Source organism: Sorex araneus, chromosome 2, assembly GCF_027595985.1.
Source record: "Sorex araneus isolate mSorAra2 chromosome 2, mSorAra2.pri, whole genome shotgun sequence".
Taxonomy (NCBI): domain Eukaryota; kingdom Metazoa; phylum Chordata; class Mammalia; order Eulipotyphla; family Soricidae; genus Sorex; species Sorex araneus.
Window position 1 is genome coordinate 276,493,511 of NC_073303.1, and position 18,222 is coordinate 276,511,732.

Genomic DNA, 18,222 nt, shown 5'->3' on the forward strand with positions numbered 1-18,222 from the left:
TCAAGCCAAAAGCCTTCCGGAGCGGCGGGTCGGAGCTGACGGGGGCGGGGCAGGGGCGGGGCTTAAGGCAAAGAGGTGGGGCTTGAGGCTTCCAAGCGGGCCCGCCCCCTTGAAGAGGCGCGCGTGCGGCTGCTGTCCGTGGCCCCGCCCACTTGGGGTGGGGCAAATATCGGCAACGCCCCGAGTGGGCGGGGCCCGCGGGCCCTGCGCCCTAGGCCGAGTGTCCCGGGCCCTGGCACCGACCCCGTCCGGTCTGCTGGGTTCGGGCGCGGCCTGTCCCGCGCTTCCGCAGTGCCCCCGCGGCTCGCTGAGTGTCTGCCTCCGCGGAGTCCCGCCACGCGCAGGTAAGCGCTACCTGGGCGCCGGTGCCCTCTCGGGTGCCCGCTGAGAGCCGGGTACCCGGGGCAACAGGTGGCGGCTGCGTGCCCAGGCCGGCCGGGAGGAGCCCAGAGCGCCTCGGAGGGCCTGGAGCGCCGCTGAGGTCCCGGCAGCGTGCGTCAGGGACCCCACCGCGCGCGCAACAGGTGCAGAGGAAAAGTGTCTGGCAAATGCTTACCCAGCTGGCACGGGCAAAGGAGCGTGGAGCGTCTCTCGCCCCACTTTCCCTGGGGGCGCACAAGGCAAAATAATGCACGAGCCCCACTAGCCCATCTGCAGGCGCTCAGTGTCCGAGTTAAAGCTGCTCGGAGAGGTGGCGCTGCGAAGCGCAGGGCGAGCATTTAACCCGGGAATTCCAGCCGCTACTGAATGAAGCTCGCTCGGAGGAACGGGTGGGTCATGCGCAGGCAGGCAGCAGGCACGAGAATCTGGGAGAGAATCTGGGAGAGCAAGGTCCTCAACGTCCTCCTCTGTGAAAAGGGACAGACAGCGACCCCCCCCCCCCCACTCCGCCGCCCACCCCGACAGTTGCCACTTTGAGTGTCAGTACTCAGTCATATTGCCAATGAGCAGTAAGTGGATCAAAGGTGAAGATTTTTCTGGAGCCCGCTGGTGATCTGGACTAAAGACGAGCCTCTGAGCAAACTCACCTGGCGTCCCCCCCCCCCCCCAGCAAATTCACGCCCTCTCCCCCAGCAGCCTGCACGGAGTTTCTGGTCTAGCAGAATCTCCCACAGCCCACCGCCCAGCTCACGGCTGCTTGGCTCATTCCTTCCCCAAGCATTGAGCTGCCGCCCACTCGCCCCTGGCTTGCAAATTTCCCACAAGATTTCCCAAAGATAGGCCCTGCCTTCCCAGTTCAGGGGACGCCAACAAGCCATTCCAGCCCCACTGGCTGGGCATTCGGAAGCCCAGATGAAGGAGGTATCACCCAGAAGCCCCCTTCTTTGGGCCAGGTGTGACCCAGTTCCAGAAGGTTTGCTCTAAGTGCCACAGGCACCCGGAACCTAAGTGTCCCAGCCTAAGATTCAGATTCCCCTTTCACCAGCGATGTCACCCCCTAAACCTATCCAGGGATGGCAGCCGTGACCACCACCTCCATACACACACACACACACACACACACACACACACACACACACACACACACACACACACACAGAGGACCCCTCAGATCTGAAAGCCCAGGGAGTTAGGGCCAGGCTTTGGGCTGTCAGCTATTCTGTGTTTTACTTATGTTCCCCCTACACACACACACACACACACACACACACACACACACACACAACTCAAGGTACCTATTCCTGGTGATACTCAGCCAACCGCGCCAGACAGTTCAATGCTCAGTCCAGAGACGCAGTCTACTCAGGTCCAGTGGTGCTGGGGGTGACTTTGGACATGCTGGAGGGCCTTCGGGCTATACCCAGCAGTGCGTGGTGGGGCAGAGTCTGGGGATCAAACTCCGAGCCTTGCGCATGCCGGCAGTACCCCTGGTCCCTGAGCTCTCTCCTTGGCCCCACTCGGTATGTTTCATTGACTTCCACGGTGGCTCCAATTCCTTCTTTGCTCCAGTGTCCCCGTTGGTTACAGACTTGGGATTGACTCTGTGGCGAGGAGCTGGGAGGCCAGAGAGTGGTGGCAGGACCCCACTGAGAGGGCAGCCTGGCACAGCTCGGGGCCAGTGGTGAGAAATGCGTGGACAGATGTTAGTGGAAGGACACTGCCAAGACAGGGCAAGTGGGAGGGCTTGTACCACTCCCTCCATTCCTGCCCCAGGAAGGGGCAGCTCCTGGGGGAAAGCAAACTGGAGCTGGGGCAGCCTGGCCGGGCTTGACATCTGTCTCTTCCCAGCTCCAGGTCTGTGACTGAGCCGGGTGGGCTCTTTGGGTCTGTTTATGGAGGCTTAATGCTGTGTCAGGTGAGGCACGACCCTGTGGTGAATGAATGAATGAATGAATGGTAGCATGATTCATGTAGCATTATTAATGCAATAATTGTTATGAATGAATGTTGGCATTCATGAAGATGTTCTCTGCGTCCGTGTCTCTGTAGTGCTGACATGTTGGAGGTCACCGCTGTCACTGCGGCCCCTATAGCTATTAGGGCCGTATTCTGGGCAAGAATGGGCAAAAGCAGGGCCAGAAAGACAGCCCAGTGGGTTGGGTACCTGCCTTGCACACAGCCAACCTAGGCCTGAGCTCCGTATGTGGTCTCCCAAGCCCTGCCAGGAGTGACCTCCAGGCTGTATGCAGAACCAGGATGGTGCCCTAAGCACCTCCTGGCATAGCCCCCCTAACACAACAGACAAACAAAAGTGGTAAAACCAGGCAGGCAGAGGGAGGCAGGGTGAGTGGCAGCTCTGAGGCTCTGCACAGGGTGATAGCAGGGGGCAGGGGTTATCTGGGCAGTGGTTGTGCCAGGAAGCCTCGGCCCTGGCTGGGAAGGGTGTTCTCTGCCTGATAAAGGACTCTGGGCCCCCATACTGGCAGGAGGCCCCGGGAGTCAGGGGATCTCTGAAAAGATACTTAGGCTGAGAAAAAGTCCAGCTAAGTCTGGGGTCAGCAAACTTACAGGAGATGCAAACGGATCACGTTTGGGTCCCTTCTAGGGTCTGGGAGGTGTGGAGTCTAGTTCAGAGAAGCCTGGACCCCAGAGCACTGAGCCCAGAATAAATGCACATTGGACTGCAGGGCCAAGTGTTGAAGTGGTCTTCAAAGAAACACTCAAGGTGGTTGTGGGGGGCAGGGGGTGGCCACGGGGGACACAGAGATAGTGGAGCTGGAATGACTTATGCATGAAGCCCTGTCAGTAACAGTGTTTCAAAACACAGTGCCTAAAATTAAAATAATTTTTAAAAGCCTGCCTGTCATAGAGACAGACTGGGGAGTGAGGGAAACGGACAGTTGGCGGAGGGAAGCTGACACTGACGGTGGGATTGCTTTTGGAACATTAGATGCCTGAGACTCAATCACGGATAACTTTGTAAGTCATAGTGCCTTCATTTAAAAAAAAATGGGGGGGGAGATGTAGAAGTTGGAGATATAGTAAGTCGGTAGGTTATGTTACCTGTGGTCCCCTGAGTACCACCAGGAGTGGTTCCTGAGCAGAGCCAGGAGTGAGCCCTGAGCACCACTGGGAGTACCCCCCCACCCCGCCCCAAATGAAACAACAACAAAAAGAAATCTGCAGATGGGGGAAGAGACCTGCTCTTTGAATGCTCACTTGCTATGCTGGCGCTTTCATTCAGCAGCGAGCAGTGAACACCCCAGGGCCAGAGTCCCATCAAAGTGCCCCCGTGACCTTGCAGAGAAACCCAGCAACACCACAAAGACTGAGTTTTCGCATCTACTAAAAGAGCGTTGTTCTATCTAATTCGGGCTGTTGTCCTGTGAGTTTTAAGCACCTGTCAGCACATCGAGTGCGGTGCTCAGCCCTGAGTCAGCCGTTACTGACCCTCCAGTTCTTTCCACGGGAGGAGAGAAGGGAGGAGGGTGTGGGCTGGAGCCTGAGCGCTGTCCCACCCAGACATGGACTCTCTGCAGACACCGGCCAGAGTCAGGGTGCGAGGAAGGCAGCTTTGCATGCTTTCCATTCATTACTTTAAGTACTTGACTGTGTGAAATCTTAAAAGAAGGGGAAATTCTAATTGATGGCAAAATTCTAATTGATGTGCCTTTCCACTTCAGGTCCTCCATCATCAAGATAAATCTTGCATGCATGTATGTGTGGCCACTTTGGGCTGTCGAAGCTCTGAAATAAAGTGGCTCGTTCTGACCACTGTCTTTCCGTGTTCATTTGTCACAAGTCAAGTAAGAGCAGACAAATCCCATTTTGTAGAATGGCTGATAGATAGTGGGCCCCCGGGCTTATCCAGGCAGTTCTGATGGCGTTTACCAAACCACTGGAGTCTCGTGAGTGCCTGGCCACCTTCTCTCACTCACAATGGACCTGCAGCCCCGACCGAGGTGTTGGGAAGGATGTTCTGTGTCTGGTGTGACTCCAGGGAAACCAGCTCTGGGGAAATCACAGGCGCCATATGCTGGGCTTAGAACAGGGCATAGCTGTCTGCTCTTTCTGCCCAGGAATATGCCATCTCTGGGCTTCCTCTGCTGCCCCTGCTCTGGCCAGCACTGTCCCCTGACCCGGATCCTGGAGCAGCTGCGGAGAAGCCCCAGCCAATAAGGGGAGCCTTTCTGAATGGTGCCTGTCTTGCCAGGGTTGCACAAGGCACCTCTGCCAGGCGGCCCCTCTCCAGAAGCCCTGGAGATACCTGCTCTGCCCTTGACAAGCTCCTTCCATCACCTTGAGACCAAAGGTAGCTGGTCCCCATCTCAGAGCCTGGCTCCCTCTGCCTCCCCCCATTTCTTCCTTCCATGTAGGGTCCTGGGAATCAGAACCCAGAGCAAGGAAGGTACCATCTCTATCCACTATGCGGTGCCCAGATGCCTGAGATGGATTCTGAAGCAAGACAGAATGAAGCACATAAATACTCAGTGTCACATTATAAGCTGGCTGAGCTGCCAGGAAGGTGGGACCAATGGAGAAATACAGTCGGTACCCGCGTGAGCAGGAGCAGGCCCAAACGTGTAAATTGGAGGCCGAGATTCATTTCTTTTCTAGAACTTTGAAGACTGTAGGATTGCATTTTTTAAAAAAAAAATGTGTTCAGGTTAACAGTGCTTAATGCTGCCAGGGTAACCTCCCAAAGAGTGTGCACTGAGGAAAAACCTGTGCTCAGGCTTTGAGATCTGTGTTTTCACCCAGACCAGTGCGGAAGCTCCTGGGATTTCACCTTCTCGAGTTTGCACATCCCCCTTCACGCCTGCTGTCTCTGCATCACGCAGCTCCCCTAGTTTGAACTCGGTGGACTGGACACTAGGGCCCTCCCGGGCTGAGTTCCCTGAGTGCGTGCAGGTTTTCTCCTGGTGACACCCGCACACCCTTGGCTGAGAGTCTGCTTGGATGTTCTCACCTGTAACCCAGAGCCACGCTGATCATTGAGTCCACAGCTAGGTCAGTCAGGTGCAGGTTGAGTGGACCAACGCCATGCTGTCCCCACACTGTCCCCCAGAAATGGGCCTTACTCCAGCCTTCAAACCATCCCATTCCACAGACAGCAGGGAAACTGTCATAGTTGGTTGGTTTGCCTTTGAGAGGTCATAGCCAGTTGTGTTCAGAGACTGCTCCTGGCTCGGTGCTCAGGTATCACTCCTGGTGGGGCTCAGGGGATCACATGGGGTGCCAGGGAGCGAACCTGGGTCAGCCATCTAGAAGCAAAGCACCTTGCCTGCTGTACTATTTCTTTAGATTTGGGGATTGGGAGGGGTCACAACTGGCAGTGTTTAGGACTAGTCCTGGCTCCGTGCTCAGGAGTGACCCCTGGCCGTGCTCAGGGAACTGTGTGTGGTGTTGGGAATTTGAACACAGCTGCTGCAGCTGCTGCAGAACCAGTGCTCACCCCCTGTACTGCTTCTCCAGCTCTAAGAGGCTGTTTGAAAAAGACACAGCCCGGTTCATCCCAGGAAAGAGTCTCTTCACACCTGAGGACTCCTAACAGGTTCTTATGCTTATTTAGCCAGAGATGTTGGCAAAAATACAGCTTAGATCTTACCCCCATATCAAGCAGAGGTTTAATTCCAGGAGTTGAGCTGCTGGCTTCTCCTGAGCAAAGAGAGAAAGCCCCTCTGTGTGGTGCAGAATCGGGGGTGGCTCAGTCTCCGAGCTATGGCCCTGGGGTATGTGAAGAGGACAGTAAGCACATGGCTTTGCCCCAGGGAGAATAGAAGTGCTTCTAGAATAATCCTGTCCATAGGAGGTGCACACTGTGACAGGAGCTGAGGGGAAAAAATAGTGAACTCCATGTTGGGATGCAGGAAAGTGCTATAAAACCAACAGAATATTCGAGAAAGACTGAAAAAATTGTACAGCAAAGCAGAGGACTAAGGGATGAGTTCAAGAGAAAAAAATCATCAGAGTCTCTAAAGAACATGAAGGAGAAACCCATGGAAAAGCAATAGTTCAAGAAACCAAAAGAAAATATCTAATCAGAGTTAAAGAGTACATGCACCCATATCCAAGAGGCCCGGAAAAAAATCCAAATTATAAAAGAAAAGAAAATGACATGATCAAAATGACAAAAGCTAAAGACAGAGACAGAATACTGCAAGCAGCAAGAGCAAAGAAGGAACTCATGAAGGAAATTCCATTAAACTCATGGCAGATGTGTCAGATGACAGTCTACGGCAGGAGAAGAATGGGGGGATGGAGTGTTAAAGGCTGAATGAAACGAAGGCTTCACCAGGAACACGATATCCAGATAGATTATCATTCCAACTCGAAGGAATGATACAGAATTTCCCAGACAAGCAGCAGCTTAAGAACTTCACAGCCTTAAAACCAGTTTCTCAAGAACCACTCAAGGAGCCTCTTCCGTAAAAGGCAACACAAACCCCACAATCACACAGAACACCTCGGCAACGAAGGCCATAAATCTCTCCGCGTCCGGCATCCGCTGTCTTCCTCGATGGCGGTGGACTCCACTCCCCAGACGCAGGACACGGTGGCAGATGGACCAGAAAACCAGGCAACATTTCACTGCCTCTGACCATTTCTCCGCATCATCAGAAATAGGTGTCTACAGCACACACGCTGAACTCAGCACCTCGAAGTCTGTGCTTTGTCAGTCCTCTAGCCCGGCCTTCTGGGTCACTTGTACGGTGCTGAGGGTCATTCCTGTCATGATGTGGCTCTGGTCAGTTGTTTCATCTAGGGGCTGTGGGGAGTGAGCCGGTGTCCCCTGGCCCTGCGACAGTCATCACAGTCAAGCACAGGGCTGCTGGAGATACAGGAAGAGGGTATCCCTGCACTGCCGCTGATCAGGGCCTGCCATTGAAAAGTGACAGGACCTGGGGCAGGAGCAATAGCACAGCGGGTAGGGCGTTTGCCTTGCACACGCCATATGACCCTCTGAGCACCGCCAGGAGTAATTCCTGAGTGCAGAGCCAGGAGTAACCCCTGTGCATCGCCGGGTGTGACCCAAAAAGAAAAAAAAAGATTAAAAAAAAAATGACGGGACCTTCATTCCAAAGTTGCAGCCCTCATTGGAATGGGGGACGCGTGGACAGGGCCTGTGGCAGAGCACGGGCCTGGGCCCGTGATGAAGGCCTGGTCGATGGCTTCCTTGCGAACACAAACACCAGATGGGCAGCTCTCGAGGTGGCTCGAGGGGTGGGGAACATGCCTCGTGTCTGCAGGGCCCCGAGTTTGATCCCTGGCACCAGCTTCTCATCACCACCAACACGCTGGGTCTAACCCCTGTGAATAAGGACAGGAATAGGAGGTCCAGTGACCAGAGAGCCCAGCCCTAGAGAAGTCGTGACACGTGCCAGGGGTGTCTCAGAGGGGCCCGCAATGCCTCTGAATACCAATCTGGGGTCCTATGTCAGTTCCTCTAGAACTTTTTAAAAATTCCTGAATGGACTGAAGTTGAGTAATGGTCCTCTCACTCGTTACAGTTTAAGGGCACATGACTCAGCCTGGGCTGAGACTCATTCACTTGGCCCAAGTTTGGAGACCGTGCCTGTGCCTTTAGGCGCACTTGCAATAGATGGGGAAATGAGCCTGGGAAGATTGCCATCTAGCAATTCGCCGGTGTGGACCACTGAGTTGAAAGGTGCTGGGATCCCCGGAAGTTGGTGTAGACCACCAACCCAGAGTTAGCTTCATAAGGGTCTAGAGGGGCGAGTGTATACAGCTCGTTGTCACCCGGTCGTTGATGGAGCTCCTTAGGTGTGTGTGTGGTGGGACAAGGCCAGTTAACTCCAGGAGTTTCTGGAAATTTCTAGTGACTTCTGGTGGAGCAGCAGGGCAGAGGGATGCAGAAGCAGCCATGTGGGAATAAAGCCTGCATCTCAGGTGGGGAGGCCTGAGTACTCAGGGCTGAGCAGTGATGCTGTGACAGTCTTCAGCTTCACCACTGCCACCAGGGTACTGAATGGAAAACAGCCCTGTCCATATTCCTGTGCTGTGCCGAGACCCAGGCGTGGACAACTGAGGACCATGTTAAATATTAACCAGCCATCAAAGCTGGAGGAAAAAGCAAGGCAGGGAAACTTTGAATCAGTGAAATAGAACCATATATATATATATATTTTTTTTTTTTCCTTGGTGGCTCGGGACAGAATCCCCACATTAAACTGGCAGAAAGGGGAAATGACACAACCCTGTAAAGCAGTACCGGGGAAATGGGACAGTTTCTCTCCCTCTGCTGTGGCTCACGCCTACCCGCTCTCTCTTTCCTTCACATAAACATGATCCTAAAAGAAAAAAACATTCATGGAAAGCAGACGGCTCAGCTCCTTTGCACCAGCCTCTGAGTAGATCTGTGTGGTCCTGATTTTACTACGGGATCTTCCAATACAGGATTTTTAGATACAGGATTCTGAAATACAGGGTTCCCATCCCGAGCCTGGAGAGCAGGGGACAGAACTTCTGTTGTGAGATAGCTTCGGGAGCCGTGATAAATGGGCTGGAGCCGCTGCCTTTACGTGGAACAGCTCCGTCTCCAATTAAAGATTTAGGAAGCTCTTCATCAAAACATCTATTAGCAATTGAGGCCTACAGTATGCTGACATTTCAACTTAATTCACTCTATAGTTTTATGGGTCCCCATCCATTTTTATTTGCTTGTTTGTTTTCTTTTTTCCCCCCAAGGCACAGAGGAGGAATGATGGCAGAAACTGGGGGCCATACTGCTGATTCTACAGACTCTTTCCATGTGTTTAGTATTAGCAAGTCTCTGGGGACATTTGCCACTCCAGCTAAAGGACTCACCCTCGGAAATGATGCTTCACTGGGCAGCCAGTGCAGCTGCGTTTGGGGCTAAAGTGCAAAAGCTCTGAGGGACGGGCGTCTCAGAGATCATATAGAAAGGGTTCAAGACTCCTGTGTGTTTTGGAGAAACGAGGCCATTTCCCTTTAAGGCGCACAGGGTGGACACTGGCTGCCACGTGCTTTGTCCTGGGGACACATATGCAACCCCCCCTGCCCCACGTGCCCAAGTGACTTCTTTCCTTCTTTCTTTCTTTCTTTCTTTCTTTCTTTCTTTCTTTCTTTCTTTCTTTCTTTCTTCCTTCCTTCCTTCCTTCCTTCCTTCCTTCCTTCCTTCCTTCCTTCCTTCCTTCCTTCCTTTCTTTCTTTCTTTCTTTTTTTTTTTGCTTTTTGGGTCACACCCAGCAATGCTCAGGGGTTACTCCTGGCTTTGCACTCAGGAACTACTCCTGGCGGTGCTTGGGGGACCATATGGGATGCCGGGGATCGAACCCGGGTCAGCTGCGTGCAAGGCAAACGCCCTACCTGCTGTGCTATCGCTCTGGCCCCACTTTCTTTCTTTCTTTCTCTCTCTCTCTCTCTCTCTTTCTTTCTTTCTTTCTTTCTTTCTTTCTTTCTTTCTTTCTTTCTTTCTTTCTCTCTCTCTCTCTTTCTTTCTTTCTTTCTTTCTCTCTCTCTTTCTTTCTTTCTTTCTTTCTTTCTTTTTTTCTTTCTTTCCTTTTTGAGTCATACCCTGCAATGCACAGGCACTGCACTCAGGAATTACTCCTGGCGGTGCTCTGGGGACCATATGGGATGCTGGGAATCAAACCCGGGTCAGCCGCGTGCAAGGCAAGCACCCTACCCGCTGTGCTATCGCTCCAGCCCCGACTTGTTTCTTAAGAGACCGAAGTTCCCAGGATGAAGCTCTGCCCACTGTGGGCCACCCTCCACATGGGAAGTGTCTGGGTCCCTGGAGGTGGGAGATTGCTTCTGGGATATGCAAGACCATTTCCCACACGCCGGTAGATTAACCACCAGCCCCAATTCCAAATTCCTTTTTCTTTTCACTTTTCTTGTGTTTGGGCCACATCCAACAGTGCTCAGGGCTTGCTCCTGGCTCTGTGCTCAGGGGACCATAGGTGGTGTTGACCTGGGACAGCCTTGTGCAAGGCAAACACCTTCCCTGCTGTATCTTTCCCTTTCAGGCTCTTCCTGCTTTCAGCACCGAGCACTTACCTGCCCCTCTGGCCCCAGTTCTGTTAGCTCCTGGGCAGGCCACAGGTGAACTGTTCTAAAGCTTAGGACACTTCCAGCACAGAAAACCAAGTGTAAGACGGTGGCCCAGACAAAGCCACAACTCAAAGCCCGTAGCAGAAAACCATCCTCTGGCTCTTGTCTCCTGATTCCGGCAGGTGCCTTGAACCCAGGGCTCTCATTCAGTAACATCTGGTCACCAGTGTTCAGGGCGTCCATTGCTGCCCCTCCAGGCTGGGTATGTTTGTCATACCAGCTGGCTCCTCCGCATGGCATTTGGATTCTTTTTTTTTTTTGGTTGGTTGGTTTTGGGGTTACATCTGATTGTGCTCAGGACTGACTCCTGTGTCTGTGCTTGGGGCCGACTCCTGTCTCTGTGCTCAGGGCTGACTCTTGTCTCTGTGCTCAGGGCTGACTCTTGTCTCTGTGCTCGGGGCTGACTCCTGTCTCTGTGCTCGGAGCTGACTCTTGTCTCTGTGCTCTGGGCTGACTCCTATCTCTGTGCTCTGGACTGACTCCTGTGTCTGTGCTTGGGGCTGACTCTTGTCTCTGTGCTCAGGGCTGACTCTTGTCTCTGTGCTCGGGGCTGACTCCTGTCTCTGTGCTCGGAGCTGACTCTTGTCTCTGTGCTCTGGGCTGACTCCTATCTCTGTGCTCTGGACTGACTCCTGTGTCTGTGCTTGGGGCTGACTCCTGTCTCTGTGCTTAGGGATCACTCCTGGCAAGACTCGGGGTCCACATGGGGTGCTGGGTTTAAACCTGGGTGGGAGCATACCAGGCAAGGGCCTCAGCCCAGGACTAGCTCTGCAGCACTGGGCCCACAGTGGCACCCTCAGTACCCTCGTGGCATACAGTTGCCATGTTTATTGGCCTGCCCAGCTCTGTGGAAGGCTCGTCCACGGGACAGTGCATTTGGGCCTGTACACGCAAACACGTTGGCCTCTTCACAGCGCCCGACCCGAGGGCCCCAAAAGCCTTCAGTTTGCTTCCACACTGGACGTCAGGAACCTGCGTTTCCACAATTGGCCTGTAGGAGGCAGTAGAGACCCCAGTGGCTCAGTGGGCAGCCCCTGTCCATCTTCCACGCTGCAGCCCTTCTGGCAGCCCCTTGGACAGGAACCGAGCAGAGCTGGGTGAGGGCTGTCCCCAGCCTGCTTCCTGCAGCCCAGCCTGCCGGTCCCCTGGAGCCTCTCCCTGCCCCTGTCCGGGCATCCCTCACCCTTGCGCCTCACCGTGACTCCGGCCACCCCTGTCACATAGCTCAGTCCCTGTGCTGAGCCTCGAGGCCATGCTGGGACCCCCACGGGGATCCCTACTCCCCCTCCTGCAGGGCAAGCAGGTGCCGAGAGGTCAGCAGCCACAGTCAGGACAAACCGTTGGTCCCAGACTCAGCCCCCGAGACAGACCTGGTCGCCCTGGGACAGGAGAGGGCTCAGTGGCCCTGGAGGTTCTGGGTTGGGCTGCAGTGGACCTGGGGGTGCGAGGTCCCCCCGAGATGGCCCTGAGTCCCCCCCGGCCCCTCTGCTAAGGCCTCCCCTGGGCGGGACCCATCTGAGGACAGGACCGCCCCTGCAGCCTCTCGGGAATTACAGCCTTGCGGATGTTTCAAGTCTCCAGAAGACACACTCCGGCATTTGGCCTGGCCCTGGAGATTGTGCAGGGGTTTCGGTGATTACCGTCCACTCCGACGGGCGCGTGGGTGACTGCGCACAAATCCATTTCACAGAGCATCCCCGGCTCTGCCAGGGTGTTTATAAAGGACTTGAGAATACTTCCAGGGAGTATACATGGAACTTGGTAGCAATCGCTCATGGCAGTCCATTAGACGGTTTCCTCTGCTTTTCGGTGGCAAATTATTTTATGATAAGAAAACACATATTTTAAAGTCAGCTGCTGAGAGCTTAGGAGGGCCTCACTGTTAGGCTGCTGAGACACAATCCTGTCCTCCAAAGACCTCACAAATCAATGACCACAAATCAAATCAGTGAGTGAGTGGGGGGGGGGGGGGGCGGAGGGAGAGGGGAGTTATAGGCTGAGCCTCAGAGTAGACCATCTCAAGCCCAGTTCTGCTGCCACTGCCTTTGCCAAGCTGTTCGGGTTGGTCTTGAGTCCAGCAACCAAGGGGCAGCGTGGCCAGTGATTGTCCTGGCTCTGGCCTATGACTTGGCCTTCTGTTGGCATTCATTGTCCCTCAGCTCATCAGGGTCCGAAACCTGAACCATCATGTCTGGTCAAGCATCAAACCTGCAACTTCCAAGGAATTCATCATCTACCTCAGTAGCATCTGCAGCAGCTTCTTCTTTCTTTTTTTTAATTTTTTTATTGAGTCACCATGTGGAAAGTTACAAAGTGTTCAGGTTTAAGTCTCAGTTATACAATGCTCGAACACCCATCTCTTCACCAGTGCACATATTCCAGCACCAAGAATCACAGTACAGCTGCACCCCATCCCCCCATACCCCTAGCTCCCCCACCCCACCCCTAGCACCCCCCCCCCCGCCTGTGTAACTGATAAATTTCACTTTACTTTCACTTTGATTACATTCAGTATTTCAACAAAACTCACTATTACTGTTTGGCGTGTCTCCCCCCTAAAGTCGGACCTGCTGAAAAGGAAGCATTTGATAATTCGCTTTCCATTGTGCAGCAGCTTCTTGGGAAAACTCCATCCCCTTTGGGATTTTCCACACACCTTCCTTTTGCCAGCTTCGCCCGGGATCAGCAGCCTGCTGGATCGCTCCCTCTTTTCGTGCTGTCTTGTCCAAACAGCCCTCGGCGAGGAGCAACAGCCCTCTGAGAGCCTGAGAGTTTGTTTTTTCACTTTACTCCTCCCTAGTCCTGAGGCCTTTGCCAAGCCATGAAAGGGTGTTGAGCACCTCTCAACTGGGACATCACGGCAGCCTGAGCGGGTTGAGCCTCTTCCTGGCTTCGCCAAACGCAGCCTTACCTTCAGCTCCAACTCCTTCCTGTCCTCGGGGCCTTTTGGACAGATGATCACGTAACCGGTGACCTCTGCGTGATAATTTCATAAATTCTGGGGGAAATGAATTGTGTCCGATCAATATTTCTGCCGCCGCCGCCGCTGCCCTGGCTTCTGAGGCACGAGGGTCTTGGAGATGGATCAGGCGCCACCGTGTTCGTGGGGGGAAACATTCATTGCAACCGTGGAGTCAATTCTCAATTAACAAGGGTAATGGAGTGGAAGGAGGTCAACGATAATCAAAAATCAGGGGGGAAATGAAAGGAGAGCCAACACGGGATTTTCCGGGGGCCGGTCGGCGGCTCTGCGGATGCATGCAGGCAGAGATGCCGTAGAACCTTAAAGTTTTGTCACTTTGATCCTTGGCCAGCGGCTGCTCACCAGCTGGCCTCCACCCACCCTCTCTATCCGGGAAGGGAGGAGAAGGGCTTGGCCTGAGTGCTGGACCAACGGATGGTGACCTTGACCGCCTTTGCTCCTGGGCTGGAGAGGTGGAGGATGTGCTGGGAGTTGGCTGCACCCGACTGGAGAGACTCTGATGGCTGTGTCCCGTTTCTGGTGCAGGAAGATGGGCGCGCAGCATTGCGTGTCTCACACGTGCCCAGACAATGGCAGTATCACCAGGCCTGGAGCCACGATGGGCAAACCCCACTGGTCTCGGCCAGTGGTTTCCTGTGGCTGGTCTGACTTGACACGCCCGTGGGTATGAAAAGATTGAAAATCACTGATCTAAACCAGGGCTTCTGTTTCATTCTGTGGCCACACCCGGCGATGCTCAGGGCTTACTCCTGGCTCTGCTCTCAGGAATTACTCCTGGTGGTGCTCGGGGGACCAGATGGGATGCCGGGTATCGAGCCAGGTTGGCCATGTGCAAGGCAAGTGCCCTCCCCGCCGTGCTGTCACTCCAGCCCCCTCCACCAGGGCTTCGTACGTTTCTTCTACTCATGAGCATTTCTTGACTGAGAAATGTTTCTGTGATCCTGGATATAGAGGTAGATGAAATCGGAATGGAAATTCAATGTTTCCTGAGAACAAACCATACATTTATTTTAAGACAATTTGGTTTGGGGGGGTCATACCTGGTGGTGCTCAGGGCTTAATCCTGCCTCTGTGCTCAGGGCTCACTCCTGGTGGTGCTCAGGGGAACCCTGTGTGGTGCTGGGGGTAGAACCAGGGTTAGCTATGAGCAGAGCAAGTGATTCAGTTCCTGTACTATCTGTTCTGCCGCTAAAACAAACATTTAAACTTACCAGGACGAGACACTAGGGTCTAAAGCATTCTTTTCATCCCATCTGCACATTAGAACTAATTGGAGTTAATTCACTGAATTAAACCAGAGATGCTGGGGTACCCCTCATTCGATCACATGAGAGACTCTGGATGAGGGACTCAGTGTAGGAGTCTTAAATTGGGGGGGGTCCCACATGTGTTCAGGCCGCCCTCTTCTCTGGACACATTCCACGCCCCTCATCTGCACACTTATCTTGGGACCTTTTCCTAATTTTTGCCCCCCTTGGACAATTGCTCAGCATTTTCCTGTAAAGGATTATTATTTTTTTCAGTTAGATAAATTTATCTTCGGAGCAAACTCTATATCTCCTTTTCACAGGGGAAACTGGTTTCACAGGTTGTGACGGGATGTTCCTGTGAACACAAGTGCAGGCATCCAGGCAGGGTATCATCTGGCACCCCCTCACACCTCAAGGCTCATGCTCAGAACTGCCCTCTCCTTGTGAGCTAGTGGAATATTCCAGACCCATCCTCTGAGAGGGAGAAGGAAACTCTGTAGATGCCTAATCTCCCCCCACCCTCTCACCCCCATAAGCAGGATAGGCAGATGCAGGCACGGATGGCTTCCTGCAGATTCACCTCCCGTAGGTAATGATCTTGATCGCACGACAAAGGATCTTTCAACACCCATGAGAGGATCAACCACGGTGTAGCTCAAGAGTGGAATAGTACTCAGCTAGGAAAAGGGATGGTATCCACTTGAGACTGTAGGACTCTCTGGACATGAGGCTGCGTGAAAGCCAGACACACACCTTGTATGATTCTCTGTGCACTATAGACCGTCACTTCTCACTGAGAGGACAGTTCCTGGTTAGCTAAGTACGGAGTGACCCTTCAACTAAAGCTCCTTTCTTTCCTATGAGCCTCCAGATGAGTGCATGAAAGGTACAGAATGTGGTGTCTGAAGCTCAAAAAGGGTCCGAGCGAGTCCACAGCAGAGACATTCAGAGCAGCGATTGGAAGAGAGGACGGAAAGGGGCCTTGGGCATCTATGGGGGTGATGGGATATTCTGTGTCTTGAGAGTGGTGTGTCATTGTCTGGCTGCGTGCGTGTCTCAAACTTCACTCAAGGGTGCCCTCCAGCCTCAGGCATTTCACCAAGGGGCCAGAAAAGGAACAGGAGCACTAAACTGATGCTAAAGGAACTCGGACGGGCAGGAGGGTGCAGGGGAAATGCCCGACCGCTCCCAGCTTACTTTGGACAGCAGCGAAGAAAGAAGCTGGAGTGACAAGTGGGCCCCGGAATAGATATTGACAAAATAAACACAGTAGAACATTGGTGGTGGGATCCGAGTGGGAGATGGCCTGGCATTTGTTTGCAAATTCTTTCAACTCGGTGTATGTCTGACAACTGTTCATAAGAGGGCATGGGGGTTTGACATAAGTGAAGCAAATTCTTCCCAGATCTGAGCCCTCCAGCACCTACCACCGCAAAGGGTCTTGCTAAAGCCAGGGGGGCTGCAGGCATGGAGGGGTGAGTGGAGGGGGGTTAGCAGGGCATGGGATCCTGAAGGAGGGCAGCTGAGCCAGGTGGACGGCCCATGTCTTTCTTGGACTGGGCCCCCCTTGTCATTCCTGCCCTGCCTTTGTCCTGCTGGGGGGTTCCCCAAGAATCCCCAGTGAGCCTTGGCAGGGACGAGTCGGTCTGTGTCAGTTGCACGTTATTGAACAGCACTACCCCAATGCACCCTCCAGGACGTGGTTGTGTGTGATGCCCCTCAGAGCACCCGCCCCAACACAGCCATTGCACAGCTGACTCCTGGCCCAGGACATCCCTGTAGGACTGAGTAGTGACCCCATCCTTTTCCCTGAGGGGAGAGTGCCTCCAGAGAGCATGGTCCCCAGGAAGCCCGAGGCTGGCGGGGTCAGTACCCTCACCCCGGTCACACCCGTGGTGCTGGCTCTGGGCTGCCTGGCACTGTGCCATTGACGTGCCCTGGGCCTCTGTGCCCTGTCAAGGGGCCCAACGAGAAGACTCCTTTGCCGGCATTTGCAGTTTCAAGCTAACATCGCGGGAGCTGCAGTGCCAGGCACGGACAGGGCAAGGGGCCCCCACACTCCTCTGATTGAGCCCTGCTGGCCCTTTTGCAGAGAATCACTCTGTGCCCCCCATGCCAGCCCTAGAAATCTGCCTTCTCTCAGCAAGGGAACAGGAAGTGGCCCCGAGGCTCCTGCCGGCCCCGCCGGGCACCGGGGGCTCCTCCCTGCTCTGTCCTGCCCACTCTGAGGCCTGGGCCCCTGGTGCCTGTCATGGTTCATGGCTTCTGCCCTCTCTTCGCCACCTGTGGAGCCCCTGCTCCATCCCTCCGGGGTCTCTGGGTCCCGGGGGAGAGCAGCCCTGGAGGAGGACCAGGATGTTCTTGCTGCTGCGTTGTCTCTCATTCCACTCGCCCTGGCTCAGGATCGCCTCCTAACGGGCCTCGCGCTGTCTCAGCTGCAGTCCTGCTGCTCTGCTCTCAGCGATGGGGACAGCCTAAGCCCCGCCCCCAACACACACACACACACACACACACACACACACACACACACACACACACAGGGCACCCGCATAGCTCTGCACACTCTCAGAAATGCCAATTTCTGCCTCCCCTGTTTCTCTGGGTTCACCTCTGGCCAGGGGCAGCTCTTAGGAGAGCCTGTCCCAATGCCTGTCCTCTCAAGCCCCCACCCCCCTTGTCTTGGGGAATGGTCTCTTGTGTAGGGCAAGCAGGACAATGCCAATTCTGTGCCAAAACAGACACAAGGACTCAAGGTCTCACTTCCCTCCCTGCGGCACTTTCCCAAGGCTCCATTGTGTGGCCTGAACCAAGGACTCAGTCCTGTTCTCAGGACACATGGTCAGGCCCAAGGCCTCTGCACTTGGTCGGGGATAAAAGGCTCAACTTCCACTGAAGCCCACAGGCTCCCGGGGCCATTCCAGAACCCACCCCCAGGGGGCAGTGTTGCCCACTTGGAGGATCAACATGGTGAATGTTGATGGCAAAAGCCCTTGTAAAGGCAAGGGCTGGAAGCAACTCTAGGCCATCCATTGCTATATCTGGCTGTGACGGGGGTTCTGACCCATGCATGTTGTTGGCGTGTAGGCGCGGGGCAAGTGTGGCAACTTCCATGGCTCCAAGATTCCCAGACTGTGCCGCTTTGACGACAAATGGCACTTTGCACATTGAGTGGTTGCTCTCTTTGTCCCCCTAACCCCCAGTGTGTGTGTGTGTGTGTGTGTGTGTGTGTGTGTGTGTGTGTGTGTGTGTGTTGGGAGTGGGGGAGAGTGGTCGCTAGGGAGCAGGGACCTTGCATCACGACTAGGCACCGTCGTCGTATGGGAGCTATAAGAGCTTGGATCCAACCCAAGAATAAAACAGCTCAGCGCCCAGGAGCTGCGTTCTGGAAACAGAGGTGCCAGCGGCACCTTCCCTGCCAGAAAGTCAGACTCCTCCTCCACATGCCATTCTGGCGCTCCAGGTTCTGTGCCAATCCAAGGGGACATCGAGCCACCAACAGGTCTGCAGCTC

The 18,222-nt window shown here is 54.3% G+C and overlaps 1 protein-coding gene across 7 annotated transcripts in view; it reads left to right on the forward strand.

The window, feature by feature from the left end:
• Positions 1-202: 202 nt before the first annotated feature.
• NMNAT3 (nicotinamide nucleotide adenylyltransferase 3) overlaps positions 203-18,222 on the forward strand; it is a 99,354-nt gene continuing 81,334 nt past the window's right edge. For all 7 annotated transcript variants that reach the window (XM_055127419.1, XM_055127420.1, XM_055127413.1 and 4 more), the window contains exon 1: positions 203-344. The gene's annotated coding sequence lies outside the window, so the exon portion shown is untranslated. The remainder of the gene's footprint in view (positions 345-18,222) is intronic.